General features: G+C 48.1%; 1 protein-coding gene across 1 annotated transcript in view; it reads right to left on the bottom strand.

Annotated features, from left to right (window-relative positions):
* Positions 1-16022, bottom strand: part of EHMT1 (euchromatic histone lysine methyltransferase 1) — a 127633-nt gene that overhangs the window by 110718 nt on the left and 893 nt on the right. The window lies entirely within an intron of this gene.

The raw sequence follows: 16022 nt of genomic DNA on the forward strand, positions 1-16022 counted from the left end.
TGCATTTTGCTGGTATAAAATACGGTGCCTTTTTCGCTCCCCCTCCATACGTACAAATGAATGGCAAGTCGCAGTGCATCCSGACCGTAAGAAGGTCGGTATAGCTGCAGAGAGAAGCCTGCAAAACTGGTGGAGTTGCTAACCACGGAAATGGTTCCTTCCCCCAATTTAGGGAGCGACCCTCCTGCCTGCTATTGGCCTGGCTTTGGTGGATACACAAGATCAGCCTAATCTGGGTTTCCCCACCACCACCACAGGAAAATAATACAGCAATATTACAAATCATAACTCAGGCAGCAACGCAGGAGTATTTCTGATCTTTTATGACGAAAACAATGTCAGCGGCCAGAGGATACGATATCATATCTTGCCATTCCTCCTTCTCSTCTCGAGTTGTGACCATTTTACACAGAAGTTCATGATCACCCACTGTGCCGTGCTTCCTTGTTTTAAATCAAACGGTTTCGTCAGACGAGGATCCCGCCTGCTTTGGGTTTGAAAGTACTGTTACAGCAGCAAATTCTAGAAAACTAGAACTAGAAAACTAGAACAAAAGGAAGAAGGGCTCCATGGCCTCACTGAGGACTTTATCAAGGAGTTCTCAAGACCATAAAATGGGACCAAGACACTTCCCTTGGAGAAGGAAACTGCCACATAAAATGTTTTTGGTGGGCAGAATGGTAATTTAGTAAATCCATCATCTCAATATGAAATTATGGCAGCTCAACCCCATGTCTATTTCTTATCAGGAGCCCCGTGACTGACCAAAGCACTGCTCCTCTTCATGATCTATTATTTCATGCTCAGCATGAACATGCCATTATGCTCTGAGACCCTTAAGGCTGGCTTAGGTGCACAGGTGCAGGAATTAGGGGGCAGACAGTTCTGTAAAGGCAAAGTAAATCCCAACCTGTATTTTCACCATGGTGTCTTTGTAGAAAGAGGCCCAGCCAAAGCACTCCTCATTGGACAAATTCAATTCAGATTAAATTCAGGCAGTTCACTGGGGAGGGAACACAAAAGTCTCTTCATGGGATCTCACCATATTGCAGTCATCTTTCAAGGCTATCAGTGGCCCATGTGGCTGCAATGAATATGGATGTTTTATACAGTACTCCTCAAAGCAGACTTGTTCAGGGACTTTCCTTTGGCCCTTCTAACACCTTCAGCATGGAGACACTACACCAAAGATGCGTGCACGATGCTTTAATTATAAATATTAGCCACTGGAGTGTGGGAAAGGGGAGGACAGTCAACAGCAGGCTTCCTCTGTGTGATTACAGCCTACTGTCAAAATCAATCCACGGCAGTTTGTGCTCACCGCATCACACTGTCTGCAGCATCAGTTTTGATACTGGGGAACTTTAAAAGGGTTTAGAAGATCCTTGTCCTTCACACACACATGGATTAGCCCACTCTGTTCACAATGACCTGACTAACTTTGATTTGTCTCTCATGATAAACAAACACTGTTTAAGCTGATCCTATCTCATTTAGAAGTGTCATCGAAAGCTGTCCCTCTAAGCCTGGCTTTCCTATCACCTACACCAGTGGCTTTCAACCTTTGGTGTGACAACTACTTCCAAAAAGCTGCTGAAAGGCACCTACGAAAGCAAGCCACTTTCAGTAGTCATATTTGCTGTACACACATTTACACCCTACTGGCACGGGATTAAAAACCGCTCATACAAACAAAGCAGAAGTAACAGAAAGGAAGTCCTACAGACGTCTACCTTTAAGCATGAAAGGCAAAAAACCTTTTCAAAGCTCAGGCAAATGGTTCAGCGAGGCCAGAAAGGGCAAAAATTCTCACGCTGGCTTACGAAAACGAGTAGGATGGCTTAACGAAGGCAGTACCGCTTTCAAGAAAGTAAGGCTCAAAGCCTGATCAGAGCTAGCCTTACCTGCCATTTGTAACGCCTGCACTTTTACACTGGCACCTTCCAAACACATTGTACAAACCAAGTTACAAACCGAGCAATAAGGAAGACAAACATTATTTCCTCCACTTTCTCGACTAAAATTCAAAGGTGGAGAAGTTACATAAATCGCTCAGGATCACAGCACGAAGAGACTGACTTGCTTTGGAAACAGATGGCCAAGCCCTATRGTCTGAAGCCTGCCATAACGCACAGGGAGCTCTGCGAGAGTCCTGCCCTCAGTAAAACTGCAGGATTTGGCTGCAACTTGATCCAAAGCCCCTGATATCATTTGAAAGGCTGTTATGGACAGCACAGAACTGCGAATGCAGCCTTCCAAAACAGGCAATTATCCATGTTCAGACGCTTCCTAGCATCTCTCACCATCCCCTCATGTGATTCACGCTGAAGGCCAAGGAGAGAGCAAGCCCAGTGCGCCTGCTCACCACGCGGGGAGAATTCGTGCTTCCGCCACGCTCTGGGACTGTCTCTGTTTTGCTCAACGCTGTGCTTTCCATATGGTATGCAAAGCAAACAAGCAACGGGATAGGGTCCAGCCTCACTTTGACTGATATCTAGCTCCAGCTTTTCACTTGCGTGTTTTTGAAATATCTTATTCCTCATTTGACTTACTAAAAAGAAAAAAAAAGCCCACAAACACACAGAAATAAAAATGCATGGAATTACAGAAGCTGAAACAATATGATTAAAAAAATAAAAAAACAAAATTAACTGAAGGACGTGTCCTGTTTGGACTACACAAAGCATGTCCAAAGTTACACGAACATAAACATGCTCCTGCACTAACATAGACACAACCTTGCTCTATACGCTTACACGGCGTGCAGCACAGTAACAGTTAAACCAGTGCAAACATGCTTATATTGGTACGGCTAAGCCCCGTGTCTTCATATGAATTAGCTAAACTGATACAGAAGTACTAACTTTGTCTTTGACTGCCTGTACAGCGGGATTTGTAGAGGCTCTGCGTGTACATGCTAAAAGCTGTATGTAAACAAGCTCTCSCAGCGCAGCCCTGGCCATGCAACTAACAGTCTTAGCCTTTAACAGGCAAAGGAACCGTCATGACCATCCAGTCAATGGTTATTTCTACAAGTCCGAAGGCTGAAAACCAGCAACCTTGGTCTAAAATGCCCTACCTAGGACTCGTCTCCTGATTCCTGGCTCTTCCTAAAACATGGAATACTACGGCATATTAGTAATTACCACTCAGACATGTAAATGTGTACAACATCAAACTCTACCTGTCTATCCAGGTTACATAATTACGGAACAGAGCTCCCAGTAGCGTGCAGTTGCATTTCTCTTCTATCCAATTTGGATCTGCAATGTACCATTACAAGCGACAACCTGGGCTTATTCCCACACTGAGCTGAGTTTGTATAAATAACCTCTGCCATTCGGCAGGCCATTTGGCACACTCACGAGGCAGTACGCTGTGCTGTCCAAATAGGAAATGTTTTTTATGTGATTTTGGGTACCACATCCTTGGAGAAGCTGGTATCATCATATAAGCAACTCACAGGATCTACTGGAAAATATACAGATTTTAACTACTTCTCTCCCATACGCTGCCCAGCCCAGAACACAGCAAAGAGATACAGCATACTACTGTCAAAAAAGTCAGACGTGCTTAATACCATCATGCAGCTGATGACTGCAAGGGGAGGAGACACGTCACCAAGATAATGACAGTGTCTGCGTGAAGAATTAGACAAAAAAACGAGCTTTGGGAAACAGCACCTGAATTCGCATGATGAACAACAAAAACTTTGATTCACAGATCCCTGTAGAAAGAAATGGGGAAATGACTGTATTGCTGGAATTTTATGTGCAGGGATGGCTTATGTTTAACTTTCTCTGGACACCAATGCAGAAAAAGCAGTCTATTGACACCGGTGTGTCTACCCCAGGACATCTGACGTATCATATGACATCTTTGACATCATCAAAGGACAGCTAATGTCGGCTGGCAGAGACAGGAGACCCTTTCCTCCCCGCCTTTACTCCTCAGGTGATGCAACAACCCGGGCTATTGACAGTTAACAGAAAATGTAGCCTACAATGGCCAAATCTTCACAAAGCTCTGATGATGCAGTGAAAAAAGCAATCCTGCTTGATCTTCTTTCCCTGCAATTTAACTTCTACTACCCAGTGCAACATACTGCTTCCCGCCCCAGTGCCCAGAGCCAAACAAAGCCAGCAATGAGGTTGAGCTAGGAGCTAAGATATGCCTTGGTGGCCCACCAAGTGGTGAATCCTACCAGGCTGAGCAGGACACCGTAACACATGGTTTTGTCACAGGCAGAATAAAAGGAAGTGTTGTGAATTTGTGCCATAATTAAGGTCTTTTTCTTATTCCAAAAAAAAAAAAAAAAAGGCCGAACTTCTCTTCCTTCCCCCACTTACCCACACCGCCAATCTAGGCCTGAATCTCCAGCTATGCTCTTGGAAAAAGAGTGTCAGAAAAATGGATGTAAACAAATAAAGTGGGAAGTTACCCTAAGTGACACCTTTCCACACAATATTTTGCTTCAGAAAAGTCAGTGACAGGCTATCAAAGTGGATTTGTTTTTTAAAAGTGGATCTCCTAGCAAGCGGCACCGAATGACCATACAGTAGACACCATAATTGCATCGGTTTGTTCTGGTCTGGGGTTTTTTGAAAATACACATTAAGAAATTGTTACAAGTTCTTATCACAAGGTTCTTTTCTCCTTCAAAGCTATCTGAAGATACAAGCTAACTACTCCCCAGAATATCTCTGCAAGAACTATTAGGCTGGAATACGATATATCAGCCTGACTTCAGAATGGAATAAGAGACCATTAGAAAGATTATGGATCATGGTTTCAAAATAAAGTCCAACATCGGTATCAGAAGTCCAAAGAGGTGCTGGACGTTTGGAGTCATACTAGCTCTGATCACAAGTACTTCACACATTAAAGAGTGCTTCTAAAAAAAAAATTTCTTTTTGCTTTTAATCAGGTCCACCCAWGATCTCAGGGCAGCAAGCCAGAAACCAGAGTACATATAAAGCAGTAAAACTTTTGACCTAGGTAACTTGCAATCTCTTACCCAGTGAAGGCAACATCTATATTCAAAAAATAACATTCTGCATTTCTACCACACTTGTAAGGTAAAGGCTTCTAAGGATTGTGAGGATATCGCCCAGTCAGGCCTCATAACCTTGTATCGCTACCTCCCTTTTCCAGATGGGAAAAGCATCACTAGGTGAAAGACATCAAACAACCCATCCCAGCAACAAAGCCTGGAAAATAGCACAGACTGGAGAATCCGGCCCCAGGATTGACTGGGACGGTCAAGGATGGGAGTCTCTGTCTTCTGCTCCGTCTGGGGGACGCCACCAGCACCGAAGGGGCATGTTAGGGTAAAGAGGGCAGCTCGCAGAACTAGGAAGGAGCACAGGCAGGTGCATACGTAACCTTAGCAGASTCAGCTACTTCCAAACGCGCAGATCCCAAACGGATCCGAAACAGCAGGTTCAAAGAGGACCCTTCCATCYGCAGGCCCGCCGGCCCCGCTCAGCGCCCTGCTGCACCTTTAGGGCATCCTGCGCTCCCGACTGCCGGGAAGTCCCGCACGTCTGCGGTAGACAAAACCCCACACTGTGATGCCAGCTAGGAGAATTTCATTCAAGGGCATTTAACGTGACCACCAAGCCCTTTCGGGCACAGCGGCTTCTCAGCAGGGACAGATTCTGAATCTCATAAGCAGACTCAGACGACCAGCCYTGCTTGGGCAGCTCTTCAACTCCTTTTGTTTAAATTGCTGACCGCCCCATTGCTTGGGTACGCTGGAGGCAACCCGCTCTCACTGAAGCCGACACCAAATCCCCCACCGATTCCTGTGTTTTCGGATCAAGTCCCAAGACTCTTTTTAATGCAATACTCTACTTTATTCTATGTAATCTTCTATCTTAGGGGGCTCAATGTTGCAAACTCTCTGTGCTCTTAAGTCCCATTATCTGCCTGCACTAATTCTGCGTACAGGGCATTTACAAGTCCTTAGCGCTCTCCTCATATAGCTCCACATTCACCAGCCCCAGTCAGCCATGAAGCTGGGCATCTGCTAAGTGAGGGGGAAAAAAAAAAAGATCAAAACACATTTACCTTATTTCAMTATTCAACAGCCCAGTCAGTTTTTCCAGTACGCTCATTTTGCACACTGCACGACATATATATCAGAAACTCTTTGGGAGAAAAGCAGGTTATGTTCTGGGCTTGCAAAGCACCATGTATACTTACAGTGCAATAAAAATTAGCTTAATTAATAATACACCAGCAAGAAAATGTTAATGAGCCCCCAGCAGGGGCAAGGAATGTTGTCTCATCTCCCTGCGTGGACTCCTCGCTTTGGCAGCAATCAGCAAGCGCATCAGCACTACCATCCCAGTGCAAGCTAAGATATCTGACTCATCAGGGAACGACGGCGGGAACCACAGGGCTGCATGTCACAATTTACATTTCTCTTTAAAAGCAGACACTGTTGCATCAGGAGCTGCTCTCAGCAGTTCCACGCCAACCTCTGCTTGGGGAGTTTTTTGTCGTTTAAAAAATAAGTTAAAATATCTCTGCGCATCCAATGCATAAATACGCATAGACGATGGGGGCCTCTTGCAATCGGCTCTTCGGCCAAAACACACAGTTTTGCTGCCAGAGCCCGCGTTGGCTTCGAGCTGCTGACACAACCGTGCTGCCAGCTCAGCAAGCACGTTGCGGGGGGGAACCGTATTGAACCTAGGTGCTCCGGGCATCGAGCTCAGACTAGCTGAACCGTTTCCTTGGGGCCTACCTGTCTCCACTAAGTAGGCAATACCGGCTCAAAACGGTGATCCTCCAGATGGCTAAGCTAGGTGCGTTCCCCAGCAGAGGGTGGAAATCCCCCGTCCCAGCTGGTTTTGTCAGTGCTGCCTCCCCATCGCGAGGGGCTGTTTTGGCAGCACACAGCCCCCCACGAGCAGGAGCCCGGGGCTCGCAGCTGCCGGTACAGCTATGCCACCGGAGCGCGTCCACCCTGGCACGCAGCCGGCAGCGCACGTCCGTCAAGGGCCCGCGTCGCGCGGGGAGGTGGTTTTCCTCAGCCAATGGAGAAGCTGCCGTTTTCTGCCTTTCATCGGAAGCGTGGCCGGGAACAAAGGCCCGGTGGAGAAAGGCAAGTCGCCTGGTAAAACTTTGCGGGGCTAACGGGGCCTTGGAGCGGACAAAGCCACCCGACTCCTCCTCGCCTCCCGACCTCGTCCTCCGCAGCCAGATCGCCTCCGGGATAACGCCGGGCGCCGGATTTAAGGTGGCAGGCTTGCCGGGGGGCGAGCTGATCTCCGGGTCGCGTGCCGTTCCCGACGGCAGCCTCGAGCCCCAACTCCAGGACAAAAAGCAGCAGCAGCAGCAATATAACCTGGCCACACGCCTAAAGCAGCGGCGTTTGCATCCTCGGCAGCAGGTAAAAGTCTAGTCTGCCGTCGCACAGGAGCGGGAAAAAGATAAAATACGTCTCTAAAGAACCTCTTTGAGGATTTGAGAAGATACCAAACAAGCAGGTTTTCAAGAGGAGCTCTGAACGGTTAAAGCCAGCGTGCTCTCCACCTCACGCTGCACCAGGAACGACGCTAAGCTCTCAGAAACACAAGAGCAACCGCAGCACCGGCAGCCCCCAAAGGAACCCCCGAAATGCGGGAGTTCGGCACCGAGCGCCCCAGGCACGACCGCCTCCGAGTCTCAATCTGAAAACAGATGGGGAACGCGACTTGCGGTGCCTGGAAAACAAAGAGGATATAACCAGGACAGAATACGATCACCCCTTGCTGGTCTTTTCAAATGACGCAAGCCCGAGGCTCTGCTAACCTCTCCCTTTCTACTGTAAATTCGTAACAGCCAAAGCAGACACATTTTCAGCAAATGTGCTCAGTAGCAGTTTGTTTGCTCACCGGTGGCGTCTCCCCGGTAAAGGGGGGAGTTGATTAAAAGACAGCACGGCTCTTCACCTCGGCGCTCCGCTCACGCGCTAAAAGCTACAGGATCTGGCATTACAGCAAGAGTAAATATTACATCACGTTTCCTATCAGTGAAGTCCCTCTTTTTTAAGGAGCATTCTTTGTTTATCCTCAAAGTTTCGCAAAGAAGGTTAAATATCCCATGCAATGTCTCCAGATCCTACGGGACACCTGCTTACGAACACTCATCTTTGAATATTCAAGAGGCATTAAAGCACCAGTTTGAAACAATACATGCTAACAGTACTAAAAAAATACCTTTCCTAATAATGCAAAGAACAAAAGCATTTCAGCCGTATGGAATTCACAGCTCCGGAAAATTTAAAACACAGRCTAGTTGACAAAGGCTATTACGCACAAGTATGCAATTAAAAACGCCAAATGTCTTAGCAGTTCAAAGCATTCTGGATGTTGATTTAATCTCACAAATATTAATGCTGCTGCTCAATTAATAAAATATTTAGAGTTGTGCTTTATGTTCTTGCAATCTGGAGTTTTATGCTCAAACTTATAGGCCAGCAGGATCCTGGATTGGGTCATACAAACCAGTTAGCAGTCTGGCTGTTAACATTTCAGTCTCCTGAATACTGATCCTCTCCCTTACGCTGATAAAACCGCACTCGATGGCTGTACGATTTGCTATCTCGCCTCGACGTAAGAAATGCATCAAAAAATTTATGTCAAATTCTCTCAGAGCCCCCCCCCCCAAATCCAAGTGATTTAAACACCCATTTCCTATCTAGTGTAGCTCTACCGTCCCTCCTGCTGCCTGTGCCAACCCCAGAAACCTCCCGGCCGGCGTGTGCTAGCTAACGCAGACGTGGCTGGTACTTCCCACCCTACACAGGGCAGATACCAGCCGGCCAGCACTAAMAGGCCTCCAGTGCCGTCCCACAGCTCCTTTCCTTGGGTCTAAGGCAAAATTCATGGGGAATGAATTTCAGTTAAGGGCAGCAGGACAAAAACCACATGGGATAAAACCCCAGGAATCTAGATAAAAAGAGAGGATAAATTAAACTACAGGAAAGAAACAGTAAAGACGACACGGCTTTGCTGCCCAGCTGCCCACACCTGGGCTGAGCTAACGCAGCACCAAGAACTTGGGTTTATTCCGATGCAAGGCATAGCTTTAACGTCAAAGGCATTTGGGCATCTGCATTCACTTCTCACCACCAAAAGTTGTTTCAGTATCTACCTCTTGATATTGCAACAGACAGACCTTCAATTCCCAAATCAACAACTGGATGAAGCATGTAGTTTTGAAACCCATTAATCCTTCTAAAGTCTGCTACATATGTATGTGCATGCTTAGCTTCCCATTTCTTGAAACAATTTTATGATTTTTGAGAGGATCTGACTACAGCTTCTGAACATTTGCGATCGGCAGTACGAAACATCCCCAGTTACCACTGCAGTTGGATAAAATCTTTGGGTTATTTGCCTCCTGGCTTTGAGCCTTTGGGAGAAATCGCATATTAAAATTTCCTTCTGAAATCGCAAGGCCTGGAAATGTAATTTGAGAGGAAGAAGAGAGCGTCTCAAGAGTCTGAGAGTCTCAGGAATCCAGGAGYTCAAGCTTAAAAAGGAAAAGAAAAAAAAAAAAATCACGACTTTTCGCAGCACTCATGGCTGTGTTCAAACGCATCAGCAGGTCACGGYCAATATTACTGGGGAGACCAGGGTTCACTTTCGCCAATCAACACGCCAAAATACATCACCATTATTTCTACTTACCTCAACCTGCTCAGATCCCAAATTCTCTGCTGCCGGTTTCGAATGCTGTAGCCACTGCAAGCTCATAACCTCYCCTGGTTCGTGCAATGGCCTATCTGACCCAAGAAGAAATAATCCCTTTGGACATTTTTATCCTTGTTTGCATAACTTACATTTCCCTGTAACAAGCGGGATAAGTCACTTACCTGCCTTTATTCTGAGTTTATCCATGTCAGCCCGGTTATCTTGCTCCATATTTACTTCCTCCCTAGCCGTGCCACCTGCAAACGTCCTCCCTTTGCCRCGTGCCGTTTCTCCAGGATGATCAGCCACAAGCAGGCTGACGTGGACCTGCATTTTCTGCTCGAGCAACCCATCCCGCTCACTGCCTTCTTGTCCTAAACTGACACTGCTCATCCCTGCCTRGGAGAGCTCTCCCTTGAGGAGCTACAGCACTGAAAAGGATGGATTCAATATTTAATAGCCCACCTCCAACCCCCAAGCCAGGCCCTTACCCGCACAAGCAGCTCAGCCCAGCACTGTATCGGCTCTTCTTGTTCGGTAGCTGCCTGCGCTTTGTGTCAGGCAGCGTTTTTGAACCGTGATTCCTCCACGGAGCAAAACTATTCTTAAATGTAAACTCAGGCAAAACCTGCTGGTACGGAGGCAGGCGGCAGGACAACGCTGAGCATCGGGCTTGGCATTAAGGAAACAGGAATCCTCCTGGAAGAACGTTTCCTACTTGAAAAGAGGATACACTGGATGTCCTTGATACTCTGCCTATACTCGAAATTTTTAATTAAAAGCAGGAAAAGCCTTTCTATTTTGGACACAGTGATACTAGTACAAAGCGCTTTTACAAGCACAGTTTATTCTGGATTTATACGCGTTTCACAGAGCTTGGCAGCCAAGCGAAGCCAACAGGGCTACAGCAAACTCTTTCACTCCCTTTCAGACTCCCTTTACCACTTCGGCTTGTCACCRGCAGTCACCTACGGGATGTGCCTGCCCACACGCTGAGGAAGGACGGATTCCGGTGACTTCTCCCTCAGCCACCCGAGACGCAGGCAGCGAGGGGAGCCTTTCGCTGGCGACTTTTTCTGGCTCCCGGGACAAAGCTGCGGAAGGGGGAAATCTCCAGCAAACGTGTCTTTAAGCACCTGAACAGACACCTTGAACCTCTCACAACACAGCGAAACACCCACCACCAGAGAGGACAGCTCTTCAGAGCTGGGGGGAATATGAGTAACACCCACCCTTCCCCGTCAATCTGATCTCGCTGAAAGGGGCAGGATCTGTCCCTGGAAGTTTTCTTCCACCACGGATGGTAGAGAAGGATGTAGTACTGGGTCCTTATGCTCTTGCTCTACTGTGAAACCTCTTCTTCTAGCATCTCCTCGCATCCCCTTTCCTTACCCAACGACCCAACACACACAGGCACCTGCTCTGCTAGAGCACTYTGCAAGGGAAAACCGGGAGGAACAGAGTCTACTTCCAGGCCCTCCATGTCCCCGCTTCCGGAACAGAGAGGCCACACAGGTGGCATTGCCCCAGCTCCAACGAGTGACGGGACAGACAACAAAAGGCCGGGCAAGGTGATGAARAGCAAGGGCCCAGACTGGTATTTCAGCTGAGCAGCAACGCAGCGGTACCAGTCCCTACCCGCGTGGACACCAGCTGCTCTCACGCGCATATAGAAGCGCGATACGCCACCGGTGCATCACCGCCAGCGGCTGTGAGCCGCTAAGGGCTGCTCGCGCCTTCAGCTGCCGCAGCTGTTTGCAAGGCGAGCGCCCATCCAGCTGCATTCGCCAGCGCAGCTCAAATCAGCTCGCCCCACAGAAGAACTGTTGCTCTTCTTGTCGTTGGGTTTTTGCTGGTAACTGCATCTCCACTAGGACTTCTGCTGACACAGCTATGGTGGCAGGGAGAGCAACTTCTCTCCACTCATGGACGGGTAACTATGTCRGCAAAACTTCTTAAATGTACACCAAGCCTCCGGTTTGGAAAGCAGAAATAAGCTACCCTCGTTTAAAAGCACTTCTAAACTAATATAGCTATGCCCACAGCAAGGTCATCTATTGGTATTGCTATTTCAGTAAAGAAAAAAAAGAAAAATAATCTTTTCTAGCCAGAATAATTACATTGGAAAAGCTTTTTTTAAAGTATAAACCAGGCCTTTAATTCTGCCCTGACTGACAGACTTTTCTTCAGAGACTTCCTTCAGACATGTTGGCTCAACCAGATTAGCTTAACACAACTGAAGGGCATTTTTAAAGCTTTTGAAGTCCTATCTGCCCATTCCGTTATTATTTAAAGCTCGTCTCCGTGGAAGAAACAGATGAGTTTCCAAACAGCTTTTGTTAGCCCATAGTTAGCTTTGCCTGGTTAACGTAGCATGGGGAAAATGCACGTTAGGAAAGCGCAAAGATGTTCGCATCCGCTCAACACAGGGTAAAATGCTACCGCAGACAGGGCAGCCTGTAATTTTAACACATGAACAGGACRAAGTTAACCATGACGGGAAAGGCTCTAATTAATAAAGTTATMAACTCTCCTGCCCTTACTAGGTGTTCCCTAGCAGAGAAGAGGAAAGAACTCCTTTCCTCACTGGAGACAAGGATGCAGCTAAAATGTTGCAAACCATGTTTAAGCCGGAACTGGAGAAAAAAATCTAATACACCTGGAAACACACACTTTTTTTGCCTGTGTTCACGATCTCACGTCAATGTGGTATCAACATATCTCTCTGCACTAACGAGACTGAAGAAAACATCTGTCTTGTAGCCATCAAAACACGCAGGCTTCCAGATAGCTCACAAAGGAGAAAAGATGATGGGGTTTAAAACGCAGTAAGATTTCCCACTGTCGTTTACTGAGACAGACTCCGTACTGAAAGCAACAGCCCTGAGAAAGCAAAGCGGAGCCCTCTCCTCACCTGCGAGCCAGCTCGAGGACGCCGGCTGGCAGGAGCAAACGAGAGAGGCGGAAGGGCAGGGCAGGCCTGAAAGAAGCCCTGGGTTTCACGTCACCCGCAAAACAGAAAGCGGGAAACTCCAAAGAAACCACCTGCGTGTTCCCTCCTCAAAGGCACCGCTCATTAGGTCCTGCCTTTCCCTGTTATCACTCCCGCGCTCCGTGGCCTGTTACGGCAACCTCCTTCCAGCCAGGGACCCACGAGGAGGAAGCGCTTTGACGCGAGCGAGCGCTGCCCCTTAATGCAGCGGGGAGCTCATTGACCAGGCGGAGGGCTGCCTGCGGAGCGCTCCCGGCGCCAGCCGGCAAGGCGATGAGAGCAAGGATCAAAGCCGGGGCAAAGCCCTAGCGCCACGAGACTGACTTTCAGAACCGCTCAGCCTGTTGAGTCCTCCGCTTTAAAACGGGGGGGGAGCTGCTGGGTGCTGAATCCTTCGGCAGATCTGGTCTCGACCGAGGGTGCTGAGCGGCGGGGAAACCTGTCCTCTGTGCGGCTTGCCTGTCGTCGCTTCTCTTTAAAGATCAAAGCGGCATCTCCAGAAAAAAAGAGGTTACAGATCAGAACAGATAGGGGGGGAAAATGATGAAAAATGCAGTGTAGCTTCTGAACAGAACCACTTCATTCAAAGCCACACGCGCACCTTGCTTCCTGCTTAGCATGCAGGCACCAGCTTTCCTGAGGTTATTATGAGCTACGGGAAAAACACCGTGGCTTGAAATCTCTGTTTCCACGCTCACACCAACTGACCGTTTTAGGAAACGCACAAAAACAAGGTCAAGCGATTCTGTTTTCACTAACGCTGATGCAAACCGGAGTAAATGCAACAAATCCAACGAACCTGCGCTGTCATAAGGCTGGCGGGGCAAGGCGAACTCGATCTCTTAAGCTTGAAACTCTAGTATTGTATACACAGTTGGTCTAAAATATGTAAAACACCAAACTGGACTGGATAGAAGAACCTGCTATCGATGGAAGAAAATCAGCAGCCAAACTCGTTTCCTCTGCAGCAACGTGGCTATTGCATGCAACAGGACAGCGGCACAGCCGCTTACTTCGGAGCTCCACCACGCCTCAACGCAGAGATTGCTTGGGGCGGCCTTTAGCTAAGACAGCCAGAAGAGCACGCTCACCAAGCAGAAAGTTTACCACTCGAGACACATAAAGATCCTGGTGCTAAGAGCGATTCTCCCTCAGCCACCAGCCCTAAGGAGCTACCCTGTGCTAGATGTTTTTATCTGGAGTTAACCGGCTGCCGGTAGCTTTGTTTGGAAAGGCTGGTGCAGATGCTGCCCGGAGGCAGGCAAACAGCAGTCTTCTTGCCCCCGCACTGCGACCCAGCTCTTCATTCAGAGCAAACATCACATCGTCTGCTTGGAGCACATCTCCTCGCCTCTCTTCACCAAGTGAAGCAATCCCTCATTTCTGCTCCGTCCCGCATGGCGCAGGACAACACCGCTGTGCAATGTCAGTCCTTGCTTTCTGTTACAACCGCGGGGTAAGCAAGGAGGATCTACTCCAGTTTCTAAATCCCAGCCTGATTTACACCAACGTCCTACCCTCTGGCTTCAGTGGGGTATAAGCGAAGGCAAATCTGGCCTGAATTTGTGGAGGAGGGGAGGAATTAAACGCTAAATGAGTCACCGTTCTCCTTCCCGTGATCCACTGCAACATCTGCGGATATCAAGCCTGATTCTAAGAGCCGTGTTTCTTAATGCTTTACATATAGAGCAGACTCAAGCCGAGAGTCCTGGGAGGTGCTTCCTAAAATAAGAGGTGTGTGTCTGCAGTTGTAAGCCTAACCTGTACACTGGGATTTGCTGAGTTATGAGCCAACTCCTGCCCCGGTTACAGCCATGCCAAGCCGTTCTCATCAAAGGAATCACACTGAGGCAGCTCAAGGCAAAACTGGACCATGAAATAACGGAATCGCCTCCGGGTTCTTTCTTCTATTTCACTGCAAAATTAACACCTGATCCTCTTCAGGCCTTGAGACGCRGTCGTGACAGAATAGAAAGCGCAAGGATCCTGCCTTGGACAAAACTCCCCTCACAGATAATGGGAATCTCGCCMGAGTAATAAATTCAAGCTCTGCCTTTGCAGCACTTTGCAAAGAACTGCTGTTGCCATCTGTGTAGCCACGCTACCAACTTCATCCCACACAAGGCAGAAACTCCCCTGCCACCGCATAACCTTTTGAACACAGTATTTCAAACGAAAAAGCTGGGCATGGTTACAGCACACACTCTCACACACCTGAATGGTGAGGTGCAACCAAGCTGTCAGAAGATGCTGATCATTAACTGCATCTAGCTACAGACACGGAGTATCCAGCCAYCTCTAGCACTTATTTCTATTTAGCTCATATACGAATGTACAACTGATTATCTTGTTGCTCTCTTTGTGCATGTGAATCAGTCAGCATGCTGCAATCTAGTGTTCACCTGAGGGGAAGCAGACTTATAAAAATATTCCATATTCTGTAACAAAACTAGGGGAAAAGCCTCAGAGCGGCACAAAAAAAGCACAGCAAGCACAGAGGCATTTCAGCTTTGTGTGCCACTTGCATAATTTTATGGGGTAGTTGAGCCGTGTGTTGTACTCTTTGGGGACATTTACAGATCTGGCTAATTATGGCTAATTGTCATTACATGGCAAACTTCATTTTCTTCGGGGATTTTGGATGTGATTCTGATATTTTCTCAGGCCTCACACTGCGTGCATTTCAAACCACTCTACCAAGAGTAGAAATACGAACACTGTGACGGGTGGCAACTTTATAATCCAGATTCACTGACAAATTGCTGGGACGCCACTGGACGGTCCACGTGCCAGAGGACACACCGCCACTTCCCCCTCTCCTCTGCAACCCTGCAGTCTTCAACACTGTCCCAGCAGTCCGACAGTGGTGACTCTTTCTGATCAACTTATTACCGTGGAGGCTTCTGCGCCTACTTTTGTCTCCCACACAAAGGAAAAGTGAAAGTCAAGCAGTGCATGCTTAGCAAAGTGGAAATTCAGTCGCCGTCCTGGAACCCTCCAAAGGTCCTTGGCGTCGAAAGTTCTTCTCTCCRAAGAGAAGTTTGCTACCTCTTACCAACAACCGCTTCACCCCGTTTCTCCTGTTTCCTTAATTCTTGTTTCTAGCTCCCTTTTCTTAGGGAGCAGGAGCCTAACTTCTGGCTCGCTTTATGAACGCGCTTCCCCCAGCGGGATTTAGGAACAGGGTGTTCAACAAAAACGCTTTGCCCATCCTTGAGCGCAAGCTGTGCGTTTATTCCCGGCGCGCCCCGCCGAAGCCCTGGCGGATGCGCTGCGGCCGAGCGGGCAGGACCGGCCCGGGGGCCGCGCTCCGCCACCGACCCCAGCCAGGCGCGACCCGG

The sequence above is a fragment of the Apteryx rowi genome, unplaced genomic scaffold (genome assembly GCF_003343035.1).
Source record: "Apteryx rowi isolate R43461 unplaced genomic scaffold, aptRow1 scaffold_16, whole genome shotgun sequence".
Taxonomy (NCBI): domain Eukaryota; kingdom Metazoa; phylum Chordata; class Aves; order Apterygiformes; family Apterygidae; genus Apteryx; species Apteryx rowi.